The following is a 25,784-nucleotide window of genomic DNA, read 5'->3' as shown; positions in this document are numbered from 1 at the left end:
ACTGGCCACACCTGCTCCCCATCTCCAGCTTCTACTGGCACCAGTATATTATGACTGAGGGGGGGCAGGTGGGACCTTAACCACTTGCTTCCCAGGCCAATGCTGACATTTCTCTCCTACATCTAAAAACCATCATTTTCTTGCTAGAAAATTACACAGAACGTGTATTATAATATATGTTTTTTTAGCAGAGACACTAGAGCAGTGGTCATCAACCCTGCCCTACAGGGCCCACCAGGCCCGGACTGGGACAAATAATAGGCCCGGGCATTTTAGGCTGAGCAGCCCATTTTTTTTTTATATATACAGATCAGGGAAGCATGACATGTTTGTTATTAAATCAACCCCCCCCCCCGGCCCCCTCCCATTACAGTGTGCTTCCAATTGTAAGCAGCGAGGACATTTCATGGTCTGCAGTTGTACATATACAAGAGGAGTGTATATGTGCGGCTGCTGGACTATCCTGGCTGAAAAGCTCAGGATAGTTCAGACTAGGATCCAAACACACCTGAGCTCACTCCTGCCAAGAGGAATGCTGCAGCTGGCTCTAGCCACTTGCTGACGGCCGTACGACTTTGTACGGCCTCAGCGCGGCTCCCAATCTCTAACAGGCCGTCTTTTTACGGCCGCCCCTTTGCATGTTCCCCACGCGCGCTCCCGACCGCGCAGCGGGGAACTGCTGTGCTGGCCGTGTCCCTTGGACACAGCCAGTCACAGATCGCCGTGAACGGCCAATCGGAGCGGCCGTTTCCTAGGCGATCTGTGCGGCCAATGAGAGATGATCTCATATGTTTACATATGAGATCATCTCTCATTCCCGGCTCTCGCAGACAGCGGTGCTGTCAGGGGAGAGAGGAGACCGATCTGTGTCTCTTGTACATAGAGACACAGATCGGTCACCTCCCCCAGTCACCCCCCTTCCCCCACTGTTAGAACACTAATTAGGGTACACATTTAACCCCTTCCTCACCCCCTAGTGTTAACCCCTTCCCTGCCAGTCACATTTATACAGTAATTAGTGCATATTTATAGCACTGATCGCAGGATAAATGTGAATGGCGCCAAAAATGTGTCAAAAGTGTCCGATGTGTCTGCCATAACGTCGCAGTCCCAATAAAAATCGCAGATCGCCGCCATTACTAGTAAAAAAAAAAAAAAAATAATAATAATTCTGTCCCTTATTTTGTAGGCGCTATAACTTTTGCGCAAACCAGTCGCTTATTGCGATTTTTTTTTTTTTTTTACTAAAAATATGTAGAATACGTATCGGCCTAGACTGAGGATAAAAAAAAACGTCAAAAAAAAATTGAGCTATTATAGCAACAAGTAAAAAAATGTTTTTTTTTTTTCAAAATTGTCGCTCTATTTTTGTTTATAGCGCAAAAAATAAAAAACCGCAGAGGTGATCAAATACCACCAAAAGAAAGCTCTATTTGTGGGGAAAAAAGGACGTTAATTTTGTTTGGGAGCCACGTCGCACGACCGCGCAATTGTCAGTTAAAGCGACGCAGTGCCGAATCGCAAAAAGTCCTCTGGTCAGAAAGGGGTTTAAGTGCCCAGTAAGGAAGTGGTTAAGGCCTCAGCCCGGGTTCACACTACTGTGGTGTGAGACACCACATGTAATTCGCACAGGAATCGCTCAACATTCCTGTGCGAATTACAAGTTGTGTCTCTGGGTTGCGATTTGAGCCATGGATTTGTATGGCTCAAATCATACTGCATTCAAACCACACTGGTGCAGGACCCTTTATTGTCCACACCAGAATCAGATTGCATGGGTGTTCACACCCATGCGATCCGATTCGGCAAACTGTGCTGCGTTTTGTAAACCGATTGTGGAGTGTCGTTAACTGTTAATAGTTCATTTTAGGGCACATTCAAAATATATTACCCAAAATTATATAGAAGGCCCCTTTCACATAGGGGCGGAGACGGTAAAGCGCCGCTATTTTTAGCGGCGCTTTACCGTCATTTTTGCGGAGGTATTCGGCCGATAGTGGGGCGCTTTTAACCCCCCGCTAGCAGCCGTAAAAGGGTTAAAACCATCTGCAAAGTGCCGCGGTATGGCCCCACTGTCCATTCATTTCGCTCCAAAGATGCTGCTTGCAGGACATTTTTTAACGTCCTGCCAGTGTACCACTCCAGTGTGAAAGCCCTCGGGGCTTTCACACTGGAGTAAATAAAGCGGCTCTATCAGGGCGCTTTACAGGCACTATTTTTAGTGTTATAGCTATGGTTACCACCTCATCCCTTTAAAACAGAACACATATGAATTACACAGGTTCTGAGGCTAATTTAATTTAGATAAGGCTCCACTTGAGTTCAATTACCACCTTAATCAGCCACAGAACCTGTGTAATTCATATGTGTTCTGTTTTAAAGGGATGAGGTGGCAACCCTAGTTATAGCGCCTCAGTGTGAAAGGGGTCTAAAACAATCCAAAAGGTGTCATGTAAGGATGAGCTCCGGCCTGTTCGCATAGAACACGTGCGGAGCCCGCCAGGAAGTCGGCACCCGCGCTGCGCTAATCACAGCCAGGCAGACATTTCCCGATCTCTGCAGCCGAGCATCGGGAAATATCTGCCTGGCTGTGATTAGCGCAGCGCGGGTGCCGACTTCCTGGCGGGCTCCGCACGTGTTCTATGCGAACACGCCGGAGCTCATCCTTAGTGTCATGCATTTAAAGTGTATATATGATTTTTTGTTAACACTGCACTTACCCAGTCAACCAGTACTAAACATACCACAATTACAAACACACACAAAAAAAATAATAATAATAATAATAATAATAATAATAATAATAATATCATATATACACTTTAAATGCACCTTTTGGGCCCAAGAAATGTCCCTCTCACACAATGTTTTACACCTGCATTTACACAGCATGATAAGAGCATGCTTTGGTCTGGTCAGTGGTCTCTTTTACACAGTAAAGAGTGATGCTAAACTACCTGAGTTCAGCATCACTCTTTTTTACTGTGTAAAAGAGACCACTGACCAGACCAAAGCATGCTCTTATCATGCTGTGTAAAAACAGGCTGGCGTTACTTACTTTTTAGCAGTCTTCTCTAGGCCCCGGTGTCTGTGGCTGCAGATACACCTTTGCGACAGGCAGAAGGGGATTCCTCCAGGCAGCTCTTCCCCCTTCATGGTCACCTGACCCCTTCATTTCCGCCCCCCTGAGCTGAATAGTCAGTCGGACGGCCGCGGAGCTGGCCGTGTTGATGCCGGCTGAGCGGCACCCACGGAGCAGCCTAGATGCTTTGGCTTCTGGCGGGGGGGACTGGGGACCCCGGCCAGAAGAACATAGATGTGGCTCTCCCCGCGGAGCCGGCCGCAGAGACTCCGGCAGCGGGTGATCAGGGCCGGCTCTAGCAGCTGCACATGAAGTCAGTCAGGCCCGAAATTGACATGTGGCCCTGACAGCTGCGGCCGACCGGGCATGTGCCCTATGGCCAGTCCGGGCCTGGGGCCCACTAACAGGCCAGGTTTTATGTATTAGGGTGCATTCACACCACGATTTTGTCATCCGTTTTTTACTCACGATTTTAGCTTTAAAATCGTACAAATCTGTATGGCAAAACGGATCCATTCACTGCCATTCATTAATTTAGGTCCCCAAGTGCATCCGATTTGATCCGCATACGATTTAATACGATTTAAAATCGTATCAAAAAACGTGTCTGCCCACGATTTTTGGTCCTGATTTGAAATCGTATTACAATCGTGTCCGTTTTTTTTTTATATTGTGGTCAATGTAAATCGTACTGAATCGGATGACTGTGCGATAAATGTACCCGATTTTTTATTACTAGGGTTGAGGGAACCCGAACGGAGGTCCCCGCAAATTCAATAACCAGACCCTTTAGGTCTGGTATGGATATTCAGGGGAACCCCGCCGTCAATTTAAAACAAAAATGACGTGCGGTTCCCGGTAAATATCCATAACCAGACCCATTATCCGAGCATGTTGACCTGGCCGGCCGCAGAAAAGAGGGGGGGACAGAGTGCGGCCCCCCCTCTCTCCTGAACCGCACCAGGCCACATGCCCTCAACATGGGGAGGATGTCCCCATGTTGATGGGGACAAGGGTCTCATCCCCACAACCCTTGCCCGGTGGTTGTGGGGGTATGCGGGCGGGAGGTTTATCAGAATCTGGAAGACCCCTTTAACAAAGGGGACCCCCAGATCCTGACCCCCCCCCTGGGTGAAATGGTAGAGGTACAGTGTACCCCATTACCATTTCACACAGGAAGTAAAAAGTATTGTAAAAAAACACACTGACACAAAAGAATAAAGTCCTTTATTAAAAAAAAAAAAAAAAAAAAATCCAGCGCTGAAAAATCCACTCGTTCCCGGCTTCCAGCGTTGTCCTGATCCTGCGACGGGTGCGGGTGATCTCCCGCGATGAGAAGATCCAGCGTCGGGTGATCTCCGCTCCGGCGATGTGAAGATCCATTCATCCGGCGCAGCAGCATCCCGGACCTCCTCTCACCGCTGGGCACAGCCCAGCGAATGAGCGGCTGAAGCGGTGACATTTCTTATATAGAGGAGGCAGAGCCACCCGTCACGTGACCCCGCCCCCTCTGACGTACCTCTGCTACATCACTGGGGAAGACCAAGAAGAGGAAAGGTCTTTCCTCTTCTTGGTCTTCCCCAGTGATGTAGCAGAGGTACGTCAGAGGGGGCGGGGTCACGTGACGGGTGGCTCTGCCTCCTCTATATAAGAAATGTCACCGCTTCAGCCGCTCATTCGCTGGGCTGTGCCCAGCGGTGAGAGGAGGTCCGGGATGCTGCTGCGCCGGATGAATGGATCTTCACATCGCCGGAGCGGAGATCACCCGACGCTGGATCTTCTCATCGCGGGAGATCACCCGCACCCGTCGCAGGATCAGGACAACGCTGGAAGCCGGGAACGAGTGGATTTTTCAGCGCTGGATTTTTTTTTTTTTTTTTTTTTAATAAAGGACTTTATTCTTTTGTGTCAGTGTGTTTTTTTACAATACTTTTTACTTCCTTCGTGAAATGGTAGAGGTACAGTGTACCCCATTACCATTTCACACAGGGGGGGGGTCAGGATCTGGGGGTCCCCTTTGTTAAAGGGGTCTTCCAGATTCTGATAAACCTCCCGCCCGCATACCCCCACAACCACCGGGCAAGGGTTGTGGGGATGAGACCCTTGTCCCCATCAACATGGGGACATCCTCCCCATGTTGAGGGCATGTGGCCTGGTGCGGTTCAGGAGAGAGGGGGGGCCGCACTCTGTCCCCCCCTCTTTTCTGCGGCCGGCCAGGTCAACGTGCTCGGATAATGGGTCTGGTTATGGATATTTAGGGGGAACCGCACGTCATTTTTGTTTTAAATTGACGGCGGGGTTCCCCTGAATATCCATACCAGACCTGAAGGGTCTGGTTATGGATATTTACCGGGAACCGCACGTCATTTTTGTTTTAAATTGCCGGCGGGGTTCCCCTGAATATCCATAACTTCAAAAATCTTCTTTTTCCCAGACATTATTTAAAATCAGGATCCGATTTTTTTGTGAAAATTTTGACATACGATTACATACGATTTTGTCACATACGATTACATACGATTTAACGGTCCGTTTATCGGATGGTAAAATCGTGGTGTGAACCTAGCCTTACCATGAGGAGATGCCGTCTAGAATTCTGCAATCACTGAGCAGCAAATGATATCACCTGTGATGTATTTCAGTTATCTTGCAAACCTGGCCTGCTAGGCCCCATACACAAGGGAGGATTTATCCGCGGATACGGTCCAGCGGACCGTTTCCACGGATAAATCCTCTCGAGGATTTCCGCGGATTTCCATCCGATGGAGTGTACTCACCATCGAATCAAAATCCGCGCCGAAATCCTCTGGCGATGACGTGTCGCGCCGTCGCACGCGGTGACGTGCGCGACGCTGTCATATAAGGAATTCCACGCATGCGTCGAATCATTACGACGCATGCGGGGGATCCCTTCGGACGGATGGATCCGGTGAGTCTGTACAGACCAGCGGATCCATCCGTTGGGATGGATTCCAGCGGATAGATTTGTTTAGCATGTCATCAAATATTTATCCGCTGGAAATCCATCCCAGGGGATAAATATCCGCGGAAACAGATCCGCTGGAGTGTACACACCATAGGATCTATCCGCTGAAACCCATTCGCTGGGATTTTTCAGCGGATGGATTCTATCGTGTGTATGGGGCCTTAGGCTCCATTCACACCTAGGCGTTTTCACGCCCGACGCCCGCCGCTATTGCAGCCTGCAATACGCTGGAGGGGTGATTTAACATTGTCGGCTATGGAGATGGTTCACATCTCCACGTCGAACGCCGAAACGCCTGAAGCTCAAAACAAGTCCCTGACCCTTTTTTTTAGGCGTCTTCAGCGTTCGGCCATATTACACAATGTGTAATCACCCCTCCAGCGAAAATCTCGGTAAAAACGCCGCAATTTGTCGCGGCAAATCGCGGTTAAAAACGCTACAAATCGCCTACGCCTAGGTGTGAATGCAGTTAGTGATGACCACTGCACTAGAGCAGGGGTCTCAAAACTGGCGACCCTCCAGCTGTTGTAAAACTACAAGTTCCACCATGCTTCTCCCTGTCATGCTTGTAACTGTATGCCTTGGAATGCCTCATGGGACTTTTTTGCAACAGTCGTTTTGCAACAGCTGGAGGGCCGCCAGTTTGAGACCCCTGCCCTACAGAATACAATGGCGGTCATTGCAACCCCCCCCCCCCCCCCACCCCCCCCCCCCCGCACAGTATTTTTTCATGCAAAAAAAACATTAACCACTTAAGACCCAGACCAAAATGCAGCTAAAGGACCTTGCCCCTTTTTGCAATTCGGCACTGCGTTGCTTTAACTGACAATTGTGCGGTCGTGCGACGTGGCTCCCAAACAAAATTGGCGTCCTTTTTTTCCCACAAATAGAGCTTTCTTTTGGTGGTATTTGATCACCTCTGCGGTTTTTATTTTTTGCGCTATAAACAAAAATAGAGCGTATAAATAAATATCCCCCAAAAATATATAAAAAAAAAATGTTTTCCTCAGTTTAGGCCGATACGTATTCTTCTACCTATTTTTCAACCGATAAACGCAATAAGCGTTTATCGGTTGGTTTATGCAAAATGTATAGCGTTTACAAAATAGGAGATAGTTTTATTGCATTTTTATAAAAAATAAAATTTTTACTACTAATGGCGGCGATCAGCGATTTTTTTCGTGACTGCGACATTATGGCGGACACATTGGACAATTTTGACACATTTTTGGGACCATTGTCATTTTCACAGCAAAAAATGCATTTAAAATGCATTGTTTATTGTGAAAATGACAGTTGCAGTTTTGGAGTTAACCACAGGGGGCGCTGTTACGTTTATGTGTGACCTGAAGTGTGTTTACAACTGTAGGGGGTGTGGCTGTAGGTGTGACATCATCGATTGTGTCCCCCTATAAAAGGGATGACACGATCGATGCAGCCGCCAAAGTGAGGCACAGGGAAGCCGTGTTTACACACGGCTCTCCCCGTTCTTCAGCTCCGGGGACCGATCGCGGGACTCCAGCGGCGATCGGGTCCGCGGGTCCCACGGTCGCGGAGGACCGGGTCGCGGGAGGGCGCCCGCGACCCCACGGCTGAGCTTAAAGGACAACGTACCTATACGTTGATGTGCCCAGCCATGCCATTCTGCCGACGTATATCGGCGTGAAAGGGTCCTAAGTGGTTAAAGTTAGTCCATTTTTTTTGCAGAATGTGAAAGATGAAGTTACATCGGGTAAATAGATACCTAACATGTCACGCTTCAAAATTGCACACGCTCGTGGAATGGCGCCAAACTTCGGTACTTAACCACTTCAATACACGCCCATCTCCCATCCTGGGTGGACGTCATATGACGTCCTGGGCTTCCCAACCGTCTAGGGGGCGCACATGTGCTGCCGGCAGAGCCCGCGGCATTGCTCCGGACCCGGTGTGCGTGCCTGGCGGCCGCAATGTCCGCCGGGCACCCACGATTGCGCGTGATCCTGGCAGTACCATGGATCTGTGTGTGTAAAACACACAGATCCACGTCCTGTTTGAGGTGAGGAGACCAATGTGTGTTCCCAGTACAGAGGAACGCTGATCGGTCTCCTTCCCATGCGAGTCCCACCCCCCCTACAGTTGTAATCACTCCCTAGGGAGCATTTAACCCCTTGATCGCCCCCTAGTGTTAACCCCTTCCCTGCCAGTCACATTTACACAGTAAAAAGTGCAGTATTATAGCACTAATCGCTGTATAAATGTGAATGGTCCCAAAAAGGTGTCAAAAGTGTCCGATATGTCCATCGCAATGTCACAATAAAAAAAACTAGAAAAAAAAAAAGCAATAAATCTATCCCCTATTTTGTTGACGCTACAACTTTTGCTCAAACCAATCAATATACGCTTATTGCGATTTTTTTTTCTCCCAAAAACATGTAGAAGAAGAATACATATTGGCCTAAACTGAGGAAAATTAAATCAAAAAGTAAAATTTGTCGCTCTTCTTTTGTTTATAGCGCAAAAAAATATATAAATAAATAAAAACGCAGAAGTGATCAAATACCACCAAAAGAAAGCTCCATTTGTGGGGAAAAAAACAAATAGGTAGATTCAGTAAGAGTTAGGCCGGCTTATCAGTAGATAAGCCGACCTAACTCAGAATCTACGCCGACCTATGTTTAAGTGTATGCTCAAACAGAGCTTGCGCCGTCCTATCTTAGGTTGCAATATTTTGGATGGCCGCTAGGTGGCGCTTCCATTGCGGCCGGCGTAGAATATGTAAATGAGTTTATACGCCGATTCACGAACGTACGCCCGGTCGCCGCAGTAGTTTTACGCCGTTTCCGTAACGCATTACAGGCCTAAAGTTATTCCATCTATTAGGTGGAATAACAATGTTAAAGTATGGCCGCCGTTCCCGCCGCGAGATTCAAATTTTTTACGTCGTTTGCGTAAGTCGTCCGCGAATCGGGATTTACGTCCACGTCTAAATCAATAGGCCCGTGCGGCGTACTAAGCCGCAATGCACACTGGGAAATGTAGTCGCCCGGCGCATGCGCAGTAAAAAAAAAAAACTTCAAAAACGTAAGGTCAAACACAATTAGCATACAACACGCCCCCCTAACACACATTTGAATTAGGCGCCCTTACGCCCGCCGATTCAGGCTACGCCGACGTAACTTAGCAGGCAAGTACATTGTGAATCATGTACTTGCCTCGCTAACTTACGGCGGCGTAGCTTAAATTCCTTAAGCTACGCCGCCGGAAAGTTACGGCGATCTTACTGAATCCACCCAAAAGATTTCATTTTGGTACAGTGGTGCATGACCACGCAATTGTCATTTAAATTGCCCCATAGGCGACGCTTAATTTTTTTAACTGGTTACATGTTTTGAGTTACAGAGGAGGTCCAGGGCTAGAACTATTGCTCTTGCTCTAAAGTTCGTGGCGACACCTCACATGTGTGGTTTGAACACCATTTTCATATGTGGGCGAGACTTACGTGTGCATTCGCTTCTGCACGCGAGCACACAGGACAGGGGCACTTTAAAAAAAAATATTGTTAAAATAAATAAATGTTTAACATTTTTATTTTGACACTTAACCACTTCCATACCGGGCACTTACGCCCCTTCCTGCCCAAGCCAATTTTCAGCTTTCAGCACTGTCGCACTTTGAATGACAATTGCGCGGTCGTGCTACACTGTACCCAAACAATTTTTTTATCATTTTGTTCCCACAAATAGAGCTTTCTTTTGGTGGTATTTGATCACCTCTGCGGTTTTTATTTTTTGCGCTATAAACAAAAGAAGAGTGACAATTTAAAAAAAAAACACTATTTTTTACTTTTTTATTTAATAAATATCACAATTTTTTTTTTTAAAAACTGATTTTTCCCTCAGTTTAGGCCGATACGTATTCTTCTACATATTTTTGGTAAAAAAAATCGCAATGATCATATATTGATTGGTTTGCGCAAAAGTTATAGCGTTTACAAAATAGCTGATAGATTTATGGCATTTTTATTTTATTAACTTTTTTACTAGTATTGGCGGCGATTTGCGATTTTTTTACTGTCACCGTGACATTGCGGCGAACACATCGGACACTTTTGACACGTTTTTGGCGCCATTCACATTTATACAGCGATTAATGCGATAAATATGCACTAATTACTGTATAAATGTGACTGGCATTCAAGGGGTTAACACTAGGGGGTGAGGGAGGGGTTAATATGTATACCTGTATTGTGTTCTAACTGTGGGGGAAGGGGGGTGACTGGGGGAGGTGACCGATCTATGTCCCTATGTACAAGGGACACAGATCGGTCTCCTCTGTCCCCTGACAGGACGTGGAGCTCTGTGTTTACACACAGAGCTCCACGTCCCTGCTCTGTCGTTACCGATCGCGGGTACCTGGCGGACATCGCGACCGCCAGGCACGCGCATCGGCATCTCGGGGACGCGCCGGGCGCGCGCCTCCGCCGGCGCGCTCGTGCGCCCCCCAGTGGCCGCAGGAATACAGGACGTCAATTGACGTCCTGTTGAATATTCAGAGTCACCGTGGAGCCGTCATTTGACGATGGCCCGGTACTCTAGTGGTTAAAAAAATAAATACAAATTTTTAGTCACTTTTATTCCTATTACAAGGAATGTAAACATTCCTTGTAATAGGAATATGGCATGATCGGTCCTCGTTACAGTGAGATAAGACCCCACATCCCAGCTGAGGCGGCGCTGTTTAAATGCAAAGGCCGGGCGTGACATCATAACATAGCGCCCGGCCTCCGACAATCATAGGGACTCCGGCGACCATTTGGCCCGCTGGAAATCTTCCGGGGCCGGTGGATCCGTTCTCCGACTCACCGATCGCATCGTGAGAAGAAGCACCCACAGGGGGAAAACATTTTCAGGACCAATTTCAGCGAAATTTTGGGGTTGAATTCGGACCTTAAAACGAACCAAAAAAGACGCACAGTGCTCCTGTCATATGCCTCCATCCCTGGTACAGATAAAAGAGAAGGGACATTTGGGACTTTAAATGAAGCACACAGCTATTGAGTCTGGGTTCACACTTGTGCGATATTAGAAATCACATGTGACTTGGACCGCACTGCTGTGCAGATCACATGCAATTTCTGTGCCATGCCAATTCAGCCATACATATATACGTACGGCTGAATTCGCATTGCATTCGCACCAAAGTGGTGCAGGATTTTTTTGGTCCGCACTGAATCGCATGGGTGTTTACCCCCGTGCGATCCGATTCCTGCACCATTTGAAGTTCGCACTGCGGTATGCAAACCGATCTGGGGGTGTCAATAACTTTATATTGATACCTGGGGCCAGATTCAGGTACAAATGCGGCGGCGTAACGTATCGTCTTTACGTTACACCGCCGCAAGTTTTCAGCGCAAGTGCCTGATTCACCAAGTACTTGCGTGTAAACTTACGGCGGTGTAACGTAAAGCCGTCCGGCGCAAGCCCGCCTAATTCAAATGGGGCGTGTACCATTTAAATTAGGCGCGTTCCCGCACCGAACGTTCTGCGCATGCTCCGTGTGAAAATTTCCCGACGTGCATTGCGCGAAATGACGTCGCCCCGACGTAATTTTTTGGAATGGCGACGTGCGTAACGTACTTTCGTATTCCCGGACGTCTTACGCAAAAAAAATAATAATTGAAATTCGACGCGGGAACGACGGCCATACTTTAACACGGGCTGTCTAAAATGAAGCCATGAAAAAGCAGGCCTAACTTTGCGACGGGAAAAAACGACTAGCGACGACGTAACGAACGCGCGTACCTTCGTGGATCGCTGTAATTGCACGCTTCAAAATTGCACACGTTCGTGGAATGGCGCCAAACTTCGGTACTTAACCACCTTCGTGGATCGCCGTAAAAGCTAATTTGCATACCCGACGCTGGAAAACGACGCAAACTCCACCCAGCGGCGGCCGAAGTATTGCATCCTAAGATCCGAAGGCGTACGAAGCCGTAAGCCTGTCGGATCTTAGCCAAATGCCGCCGTAACTTGTTTTGAGGATTCAAAACAACGATACGACGCGGCAAATTTTAAAATACGCCGGAGTATCAGTAGATACGCCGGCGTATTACAACTGTGAATCTGGCCCTTGGTTCGCATATGGCAGTGTGAACCTCCGGAGGGTGACATGCGATGCGGGAACCCGTACTGGAATCACACGGGTTCTTGCATGTGTGTGAACCAAGCCTTAAGGTCTGTACACACCATCAGACTTTTAGACAACAAACCTCCGACAGACCAGTTTCTTTGCAGACAATCCGACCGTGTGTACGCTCCATCAGACAAAATATTTAATCGGACAAATGTTCGCTGTGTGAACAGACAAACTTCCTGGCAACAAAGGTCCTACGTCAGCTAATCAGATCGTGTGTACACAAGTCCATCGGACTAAAGTCCAAAGTACAAACACGCATGCTCAGAACCAGTGCTAAAGCTCAGCCCAAAGGGTGGCGGTAAAGAGCAGAAAAACCAAGTAGTGCGTCTATTACGTCACTACGTTTGTGTGTTGGCCGAAAAAGTCCCACGGTGTGTATGCATACCAAGTTCACGGACAACGCCCTTCGGAGCAAATCCACGGATAAGGGCTCTTTCACACGGAGCGGATCCGTATTGATCCGCTCCGTTAGCCCCAGCGGGGATTCCTCCGTAAATCCCCGCTGAGCTGTCGGCAGACAGGGCGGTCCCCGCACACAGTGCAGTGACCGCCCTGTCTCTCCTCCGCTCTTCACTATGGGGAATCGGATGAATACGGACCGTGTGTCCATATTCATCCGATCCGTTCCGCCGGACGGAAGAAAAATAGGGTTTTCTTCCGTCCGCAAAAGCGGATCTTTGCGGACGCGGATGGTTGCGGACGTTAGCGGACGCATCATCCGCTAACGTCTGCAATCCCATAGGGATACATTACAAGTCCGTAAACGGACCGTTTGTCCGTACATGTGAAAGGGCCCTTAATCAGCTGGAAGTCCGATCGTGTGTATGAGGCTTAACCACTTAACGGCAGCCCACTGTATATATACGTCCTATTTTTAAAGCTGAATATCTCGGTAACGGCAGCAGCTGCTGCCAGAACCGGGATATCTACCTTTACAGTCGGCTGCCATCTAAACGATAACGGCGGTCTCCGTGGCGGATTCGCCGCGAGATCGCCGTTATCGGTGGCGGGAGAGGGCCCCCCCCCCCCTCCCGCCGCTTTTCATGCGGCGGGCGTTAAGCGGTTAAAGAGGACGTACCTGTACGTGCTTGTGCCCAGCCGTGCCATTCTGCCAACGTAAATGTGCAGGAGGCGGTCCTTAAGTGGTTAAGTGCAACTTGGTTGTGTGGTGGTGTGGGTGTGTTTGTTTGGGGTTCACCCAAGAATTTTTTTTTTAACATTACATTCAGGTGAGTTATGATAATGACATTAGGCTGTTTTTTTTTTATCTCCTTGCCGTACATACCGTTTTATATACATATGTTCACCGCGGCTTCCGGGTATAATCTACGGGACTGGGCGTTCCTAATTGATTGACATGCTTCCGACCGGCGCATACAGCGCGTCACGAGTTACCAAAAGAAGCCGAACGTCAGTGCGCAGGCGCCGTATAGAGCCGACTCGCAGTCCGGCTTCTTTCGGCAACTCGTGACGCGCTGTATGCGCCGGTCGGAAGCATGTCAATCAATTAGGAACGCCCAGTCCCGCAGATTATACCCGGAAGCCGCGGTGAACATATATATATATAAAACGGTATGTACGGCAAGGATTTAAAAAAAAAACAGCGTAATGTCATTATCATAACTCGCCTGAATGTAATGTTAAAACATTTTTTTGGGTGAACCCCCGCTTTAAGGACCCGAAGGTTTTATCCCCTTAATAACCAGGCAATTGTTTTGCGATCTGGCACTGCTTAGTTTTAACTGACAATTGTGCAGTCCTGCGATGCTGTACCCCAAACAAAATTGATGTTTTTTTTATCACAAATAGAGCTTTCTTTTGGTGGTATTTGGTATTTGATTATCTGTGCGGTTTAGATTTTTTGCGTTATAAACAAAAAAAAAGCGACAATTTTCAATTTTGGGGGGGGGAGCAATATTTTTGTAGCACTACCCCCGGAGGAGCTGCTGGTTATTTTTGGGTGGCAGGTTCTCACTGTCCAGGGTGAAAGGAGAGTCCGAAGAGTCCGTATTTTTACGGCGGCAGGTTGGCTTGGCTGCGTAAAATCATGTAATATAACGTGGCAGTGGTTGCTCTCTGTGCATGCTGGGGAGGGTCACTTAAGGGACAGACACGATTGGAGCGGGGTCTGTCGTCCCACGCGCCTCGTGGCCTGCGGTGCGTACCCTGGTTCCAGGACCACGTTGGCCCGGGGCTGTGACTTTGTTTGTGCAAGGCAGGCCCCAGCCCGACTACTGGGCCCAAAGGTGATCCTATGCTGTTTGTCCTGCGGGAGGAAGCCACTTGATGAAGGAAGCCAGGGGAGGGCCTATCCTGGAGAGGACCATGCAAGAGGCTGGCCTTGGGAGAAGGCCTGGAAACTTCATTGAAGGATGCACCATACACCGAGATGCTGGACAGTGTCACCTGTCGGGTCTAAAAGTTCTACCAAAGCCAAGCTAAAGAGATCTGGGTGCTGAATCCTGTGACAGAGGATTCCAGACCAAAGTGTCTCATCTATAAAGGAAGGTCTGTGGCAGAGACTGTACTTTACTTTGTGCGCCATCCCGGCTGCTAGGCCAGTGAGGGGGACCTATCCGGGTGAGCAATACCCACTCTGGCTAGAGTGGCAACGATAACTGTTTGCTGGAAGCAGGAGTGTTTCCTATTTGTGACTGTGCACCTGAACCTACCTACCCTTCCACCCCTTTTACTTCTTTTCTAAAGTTCTGCAAAATAAAGCCAAGAAAAAGAAGTGCATTGTGTGTGGACATTGAAATTCTTCGGACTCTCCTTTCACCCTGGACAGTGAGAACAAAGAGGTAACCTGTCACCCAAAAATAACCAGCAGCTCCTCCGGGGGTAGTGCTACAAAAATATTGCTCCCCCCCCAAAATTGAAAATTGTCGCTTTTTTTTTGTTTATAACGCAAAAAATCTAAACCGCACAGATAATCAAATACCAAATACCACCAAAAGAAAGCTCTATTTATGGTAAAAAAAACATCAATTTTGTTTGGGGTACAGCATCGCAGGACTGCACAATTGTCAGTTAAAACTAAGCAGTGCCAGATCGCAAAACAATTGCCTGGTTATTAAGGGGATAAAACCTTCGGGTCCTTAAAGCGGGGGTTCACCCAAAAAAATTTTTTAACATTACATTCAGGCGAGTTATGATAATGACATTACGCTGTTTTTTTTTTTAAATCCTTGCCGTACATACCGTTTTATATATATATATGTTCACCGCGGCTTCCGGGTATAATCTGCGGGACTGGGCGTTCCTAATTGATTGACATGCTTCCGACCGGCGCATACAGCGCGTCACGAGTTGCCGAAAGAAGCCGGACTGCGAGTCGGCTCTATACGGCGCCTGCGCACTGACGTTCGGCTTCTTTTGGTAACTCGTGACGCGCTGTATGCGCCGGTCAGAAGCATGTCAATCAATTAGGAACGCCCAGTCCCGTAGATTATACCCGGAAGCCGCGGTGAACATATGTATATAAAACGGTATGTACGGCAAGGAGATTAAAAAAAAACAGCCTAATGTCATTATCATAACTCACCTGAATGTAATGTTAAAAAAAAAATTCTTGGGTGAACCCCAAACAAACACACCCACACCACCACACAACCAAGTTGCACTTAACCACTTAAGGACCGCCTCCTGCACATTTACGTTGGCAGAATGGCACGGCTGGGCACAAGCAAGTACAGGTACGTCCTCTTTAACCGCTTAACGCCCGCCGCATGTATATGTACGTCCACAGAATGGCCCGTACAGGCATATGGGCGTACATGTACGTCCCTGCCTTCTTGCGGGTCAGGGGTCCGATCGGGACCCCCCCCGCTACATGCGGCGGGCGTCTTACCTCCGGGAGCGATCCGTGATGAGGGGGCGGCTGTTCGTTTTTGTTGGCCCCCTCGTGATCGCTCCCAGCCAATCCGGCAACCCCCCGCCGTGTGACTTCCTCTGCCTGTGTAATGTAAACACTGGAAAAGGAAGTGATGTCAGCTCTCCTCTCGGCGGTATTTTCAATCCGACGAGAGGAGAGAAGACATCACAGTAAGTGGCACCACACACATAGGCACACTTAACCCCTTCCGATCACCCCCCCCCCCAGCCCCCTGTCACAGTGTCACTGATTGCAGTGATCATATATTTACTGATCACTGCATTTAGTGTCAGTGTGACAGGCAGTTAGTGTTAGGTCCAGGGTAGCCCCCGTACCCCCCCTAATAAAGGTTTAACCCCTTGATCACTGCCCTAGATAACCCTTTCACCCCCTATTGCCAGTGTGACTAAGCGATCGGTTTTCTGATCGCTGTATTAGTGTCACTGTTGCCGCTAGGTAGCTCATTTTTTTTTTACTAAAGACATGTGGCTGAATACATTTTGGCCTACATTTTTGACTAAAATTCAGTTTATTAGATTTTTCTTATAACAAAAAGTAATAAATATTGATTTTTTTTCAAAAATGTCGCTCTATTTTTGTTTATAGCGCAAAAAATAAAAATCGCAGAGGTGATCAAATACTATCAAAAGAAAGCTCTATTTGTGGGAAGAAAAGGACGCAAATTTTGTTTGGGAGCCACGTCGCACGACCGCGCAATTGTCTGTTAAAGTGACGCAGTGCCGAATTGTAAAAACCCCTTTGGGCATTTAGCAGCATATTGGTCCGGGGCTTAAGTGGTTAAAGCGGAGTTCCGGCCACAATTTTAAAAATAAAAACTTTTTAAATATGAAAACCCCTGTAATACACAAGCTTAATGTATTCTACTACAGTTAGTCTGTAAACTAAGGTCCGTTTTGTTAGGTTGTTACAGCATTTAGACACTTTATAAAACAGAAATTGACTGGGGCCATCTTAAGTGTGGGCATCATGAAGCCAGACTGTATGACTTCCTGGATTTCAGCCTTGCAGTTCTCACACAAGCAATGTAATGGTTTCAGATCAGGTTTCAATAGCAACGGGAGTGTCAGAGGAAGTTACCGCCCCTTATCTATGCAAACCTCTCCTCCCCTCCTCCTTCCAGGAACCAGTAAATATACGAAATAATTTGTTCCTGTGCAGATATATCTACATAACAAGATGATATATATCTCTTGTTATATATGTGGTGTGTATACATATACCAGACAAGTGCACTGTCAATAAATTCATTTTGTTTAGTTCCGTTTCGCATTAGCCGTTATTTCGTATTTTGTGCCTGAAACTCAATTCAGATTCGTACGCTCATAATGAGCACAGCAGGAGTACAGGCACAGGAAGTCAGCACAGAACAGGGATGGTGGGAACCCTTCATGAGGGGTTCCCACCATCCCTGCACTGAGTTCCCGGGTCTGTACACCAGCTGTGCTCATTATGAGGGGTTCCCACCATCCCTGTGCTGAGTTCCCGGGTCTGTACACCCGCTGTTCTCATTATGAGGGGTTCCCACCATCCCTGTGCTGTGCTGCATCAGCCCCGGCACCCCACATCGGCCCCTGACACAGCACCCCGCATCGCCCCCCCGGCACCCCACATCGACCCCCGGCACCCCGCATCGGCTCAGGCACCCCGCATCGACCCCCGTCACCCCGCATCGGCCCCCCGCATCGGCTCAGGCACCCCGCATCGGCTCAGGCACCCCACATCGGCTCCGGCACCCCGCATCGGCCCCCGACACAGCACCACACATCAGCCCCCCGCATCGGCTCCGGCACCCCGCATCGGCCTCCGACACAGCAACCCGCATCGGCCCCCGACACAGCAACCCGCATCGGCCCCGGCACCCTGCATCGGCCCCAGCACAGCACACCGCATCGGCCCCAGCACATCTCATTGCCCCCTGCCAAATTGCATCACATCGCACCAGCACATTGCATTGCCCCCCGCCAAATCGCATCGCCCCCCAACAAATTGCATAACATCGCACCAGCACACAGCATCGCCCACCACCAAATCGCATCGCCCCTCGCCAAGTCGCATCGCCCCAGCACATTGCATCAACCCAACACAGGGCATTGCCCCCCGCCAAATCGCATAGCCCCCATCGCACCAGCACATTGCAATGCCCCCCCACCAAATCACATTGCCCCCACCAAATCGCATCACCCCAGCACATTGCATCGCCCCTCGCCAAGTCGCACCGCCCCAGCACATTGCATCAACCCAACACAGGGCATTGCCCCCCGCCAAATCGCATAGCCCGCATCGCACCAGCACATTGCAATGCCCCCCCACCAAATCACATCACCCCAGCACATTGCATCGCCCCTCGCCAAGTCGCACCGCCCCAGCACATTGCATCAACCCAACACAGGGCATTGCCCCCCGCCAAATCGCATAGCCCCCATCGCACCAGCACATTGCAATACCCCCCCACCAAATCACCGCGCCCCCCACCAAATTGCATAACATCGCACCAGAACATAGCATCGCCTGCCATCACATCGCCCCAGCACATTGCATCACCCCCCCACCAAATCGCATCACCCCAGCACATTGCATCGCCCCTCGCCAAGTTACATCGCTCCAGCACATTGCATCAACCCAACACAGGGCATTGCCCCCCGCCAAATCGCATAGCCCCCAGCACATGGATGCGCTTTACAGGCACAGTGAAGCAGCGTTGGGCACAGTGGATGCGTTTGATGGGCACAGTTAGGCAGCGTTTGGCACAGTGGATGCGTTTGATGGGCACAGTTAGGCAGTGGATGCGTTTGATGGGCACAGTTAGGTAGCGTTTGGCACAGTGGATGCGTTTGATGGGCACAGTTAGGCAGTGGATGCGTTTGATGGGCACAGTTAGGTAGCGTTTGGCACAGTGGATGCGTTTGATGGGCACAGTTAGGCAGTGGATGCGTTTGATGGGCACAGTTAGGTAGCGTTTGGCACAGTGGATGCGTTTGATGGGCACAGTTCGGTAGCGTTTGGCACAGTGGATGCGTTTGATGGGCACAGTTAGGCAGTGTAGATGCGTTTGATGGGCACAGTTAGGTAGCGTTTGGCACAGTGGATGCGTTTGATGGGCACAGTTAGGCAGCGTTTGGCACAGTGGATGCGTTTGATGGGCACAGTTAGGCAGTGGATGCGTTTGATGGGCACAGTTAGGTAGCGTTTGGCACAGTGGATGCGTTTGATGGGCACAGTTAGGCAGTGGATGCGTTTGATGGGCACAGTTAGGTAGCGTTTGGCACAGTGGATGCGTTTGATGGGCACAGTTCGGTAGCGTTTGGCACAGTGGATGCGTTTGATGGGCACAGTTAGGCAGTGTAGATGCGTTTGATGGGCACAGTTAGGTAGCGTTTGGCACAGTGGATGCGTTTGATGGGCACAGTTAGGCAGCGTTTGGCACAGTGGATGCGTTTGATGGGCACAGTTAGGCAGCGTTTGGCACAGTGGATGCGTTTGATTGGCAGTTAGGCAGCGTTTGGCACAGTGGTTGCATTTGATGGCCCAAGTGAGACAGAGTTTCATGGCACAGTGAGGCAGCCGTTTCATAGCACAGTGGCTGTGTTAGCTGGGTGCTTTCTCACACACACTACACCCCTCGTCGTCGTTCTCCCCCCCCCCCCTCCGCCGAGTACATAACTATTGCGGTGGGCGGGGCTGTTAACCATGTCTCCGCCCGCCCGCTCTGCTCTATCTCCCAACACTGTCCCCCGCCCCCCCCCCCCCCCTCCGAGTACATAATTAGTGCTGCGGTGGGCGGGGATGTTAACGATGTCTCCGCCTCCGCCCGCCCCGCTCTGCTCTATCTGCCGACACTGTCCCCCGCCCCCCCCCCCCGCCGAGTACATAATTAGTGCTGCGGTGGGCGGGGTTGTTAACGATGTCTCCGCCTCCGCCCGCCCCGCTCTGCTCTATCTGCCGACACCAACACTCGTCCCGCCCGCCGAATACATAATTAGTGCGGTGGGCGGGGCTGTAAACCATGTCTCAGCCTCCGCCCGCCCGCACGCTCGAGTTTTTTTTTTACTGCGGCTGAAGTCCCGCGATACTTCTGCCTCCTGGGCTCGATAACAAGCATCTCCCCAGGAGGCATAGCAGCGCTGAATCCGCCGCGGCGGGAGAAATAAACTTATCGGCAGAGCACAGTGAGTTTTTAAAATAAAAAAAAAAAACATGCCAAATCTATTTAAGGGGGCAGTATTAAAAGGGATGGTTCAAAGTTGTAAAATAGGGTGGAACTCCGCTTTAAGTGCCCAGCCGTGGGTCCCGGGCGCGCGCCCGCGACCCGATCCGAAGTTCCGTGACGGTGGGACCCGATCGCCGCTGGAGTCCCCCGATTGGTCCCCGGAGCTGAAGAACGGGGAGAGCTGTGTGTAAACACAGCTTCCCCGTTCTTCACTGTGGCGCCATGATCGAGCGTCTGTTCTCTTTTATAGGGAAACACAATCGATGACGTCACACCTACAGCCACAGCCCCCTACAGTTAGAAACAGACATGAGGTCACACATAACCCCTTCAGCGCCCACTTGTGGTTAACTCCCAAACTGCCATTGTCATTTTCACAGTAAACAATGCATTTTTAATGCATTTTTTGCTGTGAAAATGACAATGGTCCCAAAAATGTGTCAAAATTGTCCGAAGTGTCCGCCATAATGCCGCAGTCACGAAAAAAATCGATGATCGCCGCCATTAGTAGTAAAAAAAAAAAAATGAATAAAAATGCAATAAAACTATCCCCTATTTTGTTAATGCAATAAATTTTGCGCAAACCAACCGATAAACGCTTATTGTGATTTTTTGATTACCAAAAATAGGTAGAAGAATACGTATTGGCCTAAACTGAGGATTTTTTTTTTTATATATATATATTCTTGGGGGATATTTATTAGAGCAAAAAATATTGCATTTTTTTCAAAATTGTCGCTCTATTTTTGTTTATAGCGCAAAAACTAAAAACCGCAGAGGTGATCAAATACCACCAAAAGAAAGCTCTATTTGTGGGAAAAAAAGCACGCCAATTTTGTTTGGGAGCCACGTCGCACGACCGCGCAATTGTCAGTTAAAGCGACGCAGTGCCGAATCGCAAAAACTGACCGGGTCCTTTAGCTGCCTAAAGGACCTGGCCTTAAGTGGTTAATAATCGCACTGAATATTGGATCGAATTGCAGCAGCAGGAGTGTGCACATATACTTGCAGAACAGTGGACATGTATACAACTCTCACAGTGAAGTTTGCGCACAGCACCAATACTACAGAGTTCAGCTGTGCAAAATATTGGAAAGTTTACAACTTTAAGTTCCAAATAACACAAATATGCACTCCAAACAATACAATCCGCAGTGATTTCACAGGTTTTTTATTTCAATTGTATTTTTTTCTTGCACAGTTTGGCTACCAGGTGGAAACCTTCTCCTTACTATGACTATTCACATTTAGGCTGGGTTCACACTACTACATTACTTTCATCCTACTTTGCTCTGTGTTCAATGTTTCCCTATGAGAGCGTCTTGTAGCGTCCTACACAAGTCGGTCCGACTTTGAAAATGCTCCCTGTACTACTTTGGTCCTACATTGATCCTACTTCAGGCCCATTGAATATCATTGAAGTCGGACCAAAGTAGTATCCTGTTCATGAAAGTAGGATGGATGTAGGACCAATGTAGGATAAATGTAGGACCAATGTAGGATAAATGTAGGACCAATGTAGCAGAGCAAAGTAGGATGAAAGTAGTGTAGTAGTGTGAACCCAGCCTGAAAGGAACTCGTTCAGCCACCATTGCTGGAAAAAGTGAGATTTTGGGCCAGATTCTCAAAGAGATACGACGGTGTATCTCCTGATACACCGTCGTATCTCTGAGTTAGGCCGGTCGTATCTATGCGACTGATTCATAGAATCAGTTACGCATAGATATGCCTAAGAGATACGCCAATTCACGAACGTATGCGGGCCCGACGCAGTGTTTTTACGACATTTACGTAAGGGTTTTCCCGGCGCATAGTTACCCCTGCTTCTATGAGGCGCAGCCAATGTTAAGTATGGCCGTCGTTCCCGCGACGAAATTTGAATTTTTTACGTCGTTTGCGTAAGTCGTTCGCGAATATGGATGGACGTCATTTACGTAAGCGTCTTTTTTCTTTTCCTCCCTGCAAATGTTTTGAACAGTGCACTTGCCAGCAGAATTGTGAGACTAGTCATGCGATTTGACCTGTCAAGTCACATGACAAGTCTCTCCAATGTGAACGAGGCTTTAGCCCTCGCTCATACTGAACATGGGTTCAGTGCAAGTTCGGGAACGATTTGACATCTGTGTGGCTTCATGCAGAGAAGCCGATTGAAATCGCCCCCCCGAAGTCGCCAAATGTAGTGCAGGAACTGCTTTTGGAAATTGGTGAGGCGTCGCACTGATTGGGACAGTGCCATTGCTGGCAATAGGCTGCGATTTAACAAGTCAAATTGTGCCGATGTGAATTGGGGCTTAACTAAAAAATAGGAGGGGGGGGGGGGGGGGTGGGATGGAGATGGGAACCATGGGGTAAGGGAGGAGGGGGTGGAGGTGGGTAGGAGATGGGGGATGGGTAGAGAAGAACTGGAGTGGGACTGGGGGAATTCTCTTCTGTATAGGGATAAAAAAAAAAGAAGGATTTGTGATAGAATGAGAGAAGGGGGATATAGATGGGGTGGAGGGGACTGGAGAGGGATGGTCAGTGATGGGCATGAGGAATACTGTTGGCTGGTGAGGAATAGCCACAGTATAATAAAAGCAAATAGGCTTTCTGTCAGGGAGGGGGAGATTCCAATAACTAGTAAAGATTCAGGCCCAGATTCACAGAGAGCAAGGCGCACGTTACGCCGCTGTAGAGCACACACCGTACGCCACGCCAACGTAGCGCGGAGAGGCAAGCATTGCATTCAGCAAGCCAGTGCTCCCAACGCTGCGCCAACGTGGCGTGGGTTTCGAAGGCGCACGCCGGCGTAGGTGGAAGTGGGCGTGACCCCATGCAAATGAGGCGTAACCCCATGCAAATGATGGCCTGAGCGCCAGACAGGTACGTATCACGAACTGCGCATGTGACGTAGACGCATGCACAGCACCCCCCTGCGCCTGCTAACAACCACACCGGCACAACTGCCTAAGCTACGCAGGATCACCGGGTACGCCGTGAACATAACGTACGCCCAGCCAGACACACGTCCAACGCACAATACGCCGGCTTGTGTTCCCTGGTGCAGACCTGTGCATGTCTGTTGCCGGGTTGCACCTCATTTATGGGGAATAACTTTACACCGGACGCCATCTCGCGTAGCATGCGCCGGGCACACGTACGTTCGTGAATCGGCGTATTTCCCTCATTTGCATGTTTGAATGGCTAATCAATGGGAGCAGCACCATGCGCCCAGCCCATATGTGCGCCCACCCTACGCCAGCGTGTGCAAGCTACGTCGGCCGGGTGCAGCCTGTTTTTAGGCGCATGTTGGTTCGTGGGTCTGCCACACAAATATGCCGGCGCACATTTGTACTTAAGTCGGCGTAACCTGTTATACGTCGGCGTAAGTGCTTTGTGAATCTGGGCCTCAGTGTTGGGGGATTCCAGCCAGTTATGGTGTTTGTGTATGGGGGGGGCACACACCTGTGTGAAGGTGAAGTGTCTGCCGAGAAGAAGACTGGGAGGGGGGGGGAGGGACTATTTAGGTAGATTCAGAAAGAGTTAGGCCGGCTCATCAGTAGATAAGCCGACCTAACTCAGAATCTACGCCGACCTATATTTAAGCGTATGCTTAAACAGAGATACGATTAAACACATCTAAGATAGGACGGCTTGCGCCGTCCTATCTTAGATTGCAATATTTTGGATGGCCGCTAGGTGGCGCTTCCATTGCGGTCGGCGTAGAATATGTAAATGAGGGGATACTCCAATTCACGAACGTACGCCAGGCCGACGCAGTACTTTTACGCCGTTTACGTAAGAGATAGGCCGCGTAAAGTTAGAGCTAGGCTCTAGTGGAATAGTAATGTCAAGTATGGCCGCCGTTCCCGCCGCGAAATTCGAAATTTTTACGTCGTTTGCGTAAGTCGTCCGCAAATCGGGATTTACGTCTTTTACGTCCACGTCGAAATCGCCCGTGCGGCGTATGTAACCACAATGCACACTGGGAAATGTAGTCGCCCGGCGCATGCGCAGTGACAAAAAAACGTAAAAAACGTGAGGTCAAGCCTCATTACCATTAAACACGCCCCCCTCCAACACATTTGAATTAGGCGCCCTTACGCCCGCCGCGTTTACACTACGCCGCCCTAAGTAAGGAGGCAAGTACTTTGTGAATCATGTACTTGCCTCTCTTACTTAAAACGGTAGTTCCCCCCTCAAAAAAAATGTTACCCTTAGGCCCCGTACACACAAGAGGATCCATCCGCTGGAATTGATCCGCGGACCGGCTCCAGCGGATAGATCCCCTGGTGTGTACAATCCAGCGGATCTGTTTCCGCGGATTTTTATCCCCTGGGATGGATTTCCAGCGGATAAAAATTTGAAGACATGCTTTCAAATCTATCCGCTTGAATCCATCCCAACGCTGGTCTGTACAGACTCACCGGATCAATCCGTCCGAATCAATCCCCCGCATGCGTCGTAATGATTCGACGCATGCGTGGAATTCCTTATATGACAGCGTCGCGCACGTCGCCGCGTCATCATCGCGGCGACGGCGCGACACGTCATCGCGATGGGATTTCGGCGCGGATTTCGATCCGATGGTGAGTACACTCCATCGGATCAAAATCCTCGAGAGGATTTATCCGTGGAAACGGTCCGGTGGACCGTATCCGCGGATAAATCCTCTTGTGTGTATGGGGCCTGAGATTGATGCTCATTTTGTCTAGGGGAATCGGCTAGTTGTTTTAAAATCGAAGCAGTACTTACCGTTTTAGAGAGCGATCTTCTCCGCCGCTTCCGGGTATGGGCTGCGGGACTGGGCGTTCCTTCTTGATTGACAGTCTTCCGACAGGCTTCCGACGGTCGCATCCATCGCGTCACGAGTAGCCGAACGTCGGCGCGGCTCTATACGGCTCCTGCGCACCGACGTTCGGCTACTTTCGTAAAATCGTGACGCGATGGATGCGACCGTCGGAAGCCTGTCAATTAAGAAGGAACGCCCATACCCGAAGACCATACCCGGAAGCGGCGGAGAAGATCGCTCTTTACAACGGTAAGTACAGCGTCGATTTTAAAACAACTAGCCGATTCCCCTAGACAAAATGAGCATCAATCTAAGGGTAAAAAAAAAATTTGAGGGGGAACTACCGCTTTAAGGCGGCGTAGTGTAAACACGCTAGGCTACGCCGTCTTAAAATTGCGCGCCCGTACCTGAATCTACCTAAAAGTTTGTAAAGTGTCAGGAAAAGAATGGCTGGAGAAGAGTCTGCGAGCAGGGAGGGTTAACATGTGGGAGAAGAGCAGTGTGACAGGCAGAGATGGATGGGTGACCTGTGTGAGGATGAAAGGAAAGTGCAGGATAAGATAGTGGCTGAGGTGGGAAGGAAGATGCCAGGGAGGGAGAGAGACAGACATTAGGAATCTGGACACAAGATACATGACAGAACTGACCTGTACGAAAGAGCCGACC

At 49.2% G+C, this 25,784-nt stretch overlaps 1 protein-coding gene across 2 annotated transcripts in view; it reads right to left on the bottom strand.

Moving 5' to 3' along the window:
• Window positions 1-25,784, bottom strand: part of LOC120928948 (piwi-like protein 1) — a 114,162-nt gene extending 88,378 nt beyond the window's left edge. Inside the window, exon 1 of one of the 2 annotated variants that reach the window (XM_040340061.1) lies at window positions 25,766-25,784. The gene's annotated coding sequence lies outside the window, so the exon portion shown is untranslated. Of the gene's footprint in view, window positions 1-3,058; window positions 3,200-25,765 lie in introns of those variants that run through there. The other variant, XM_040340060.1, reaches the window with a different exon arrangement.

This window comes from Rana temporaria, chromosome 2 (genome assembly GCF_905171775.1).
Source record: "Rana temporaria chromosome 2, aRanTem1.1, whole genome shotgun sequence".
NCBI lineage: Eukaryota > Metazoa > Chordata > Amphibia > Anura > Ranidae > Rana > Rana temporaria.
Note: the sequence above shows the minus strand (reverse complement) of the source record. Positions and strands in the feature narration are given on the sequence as shown.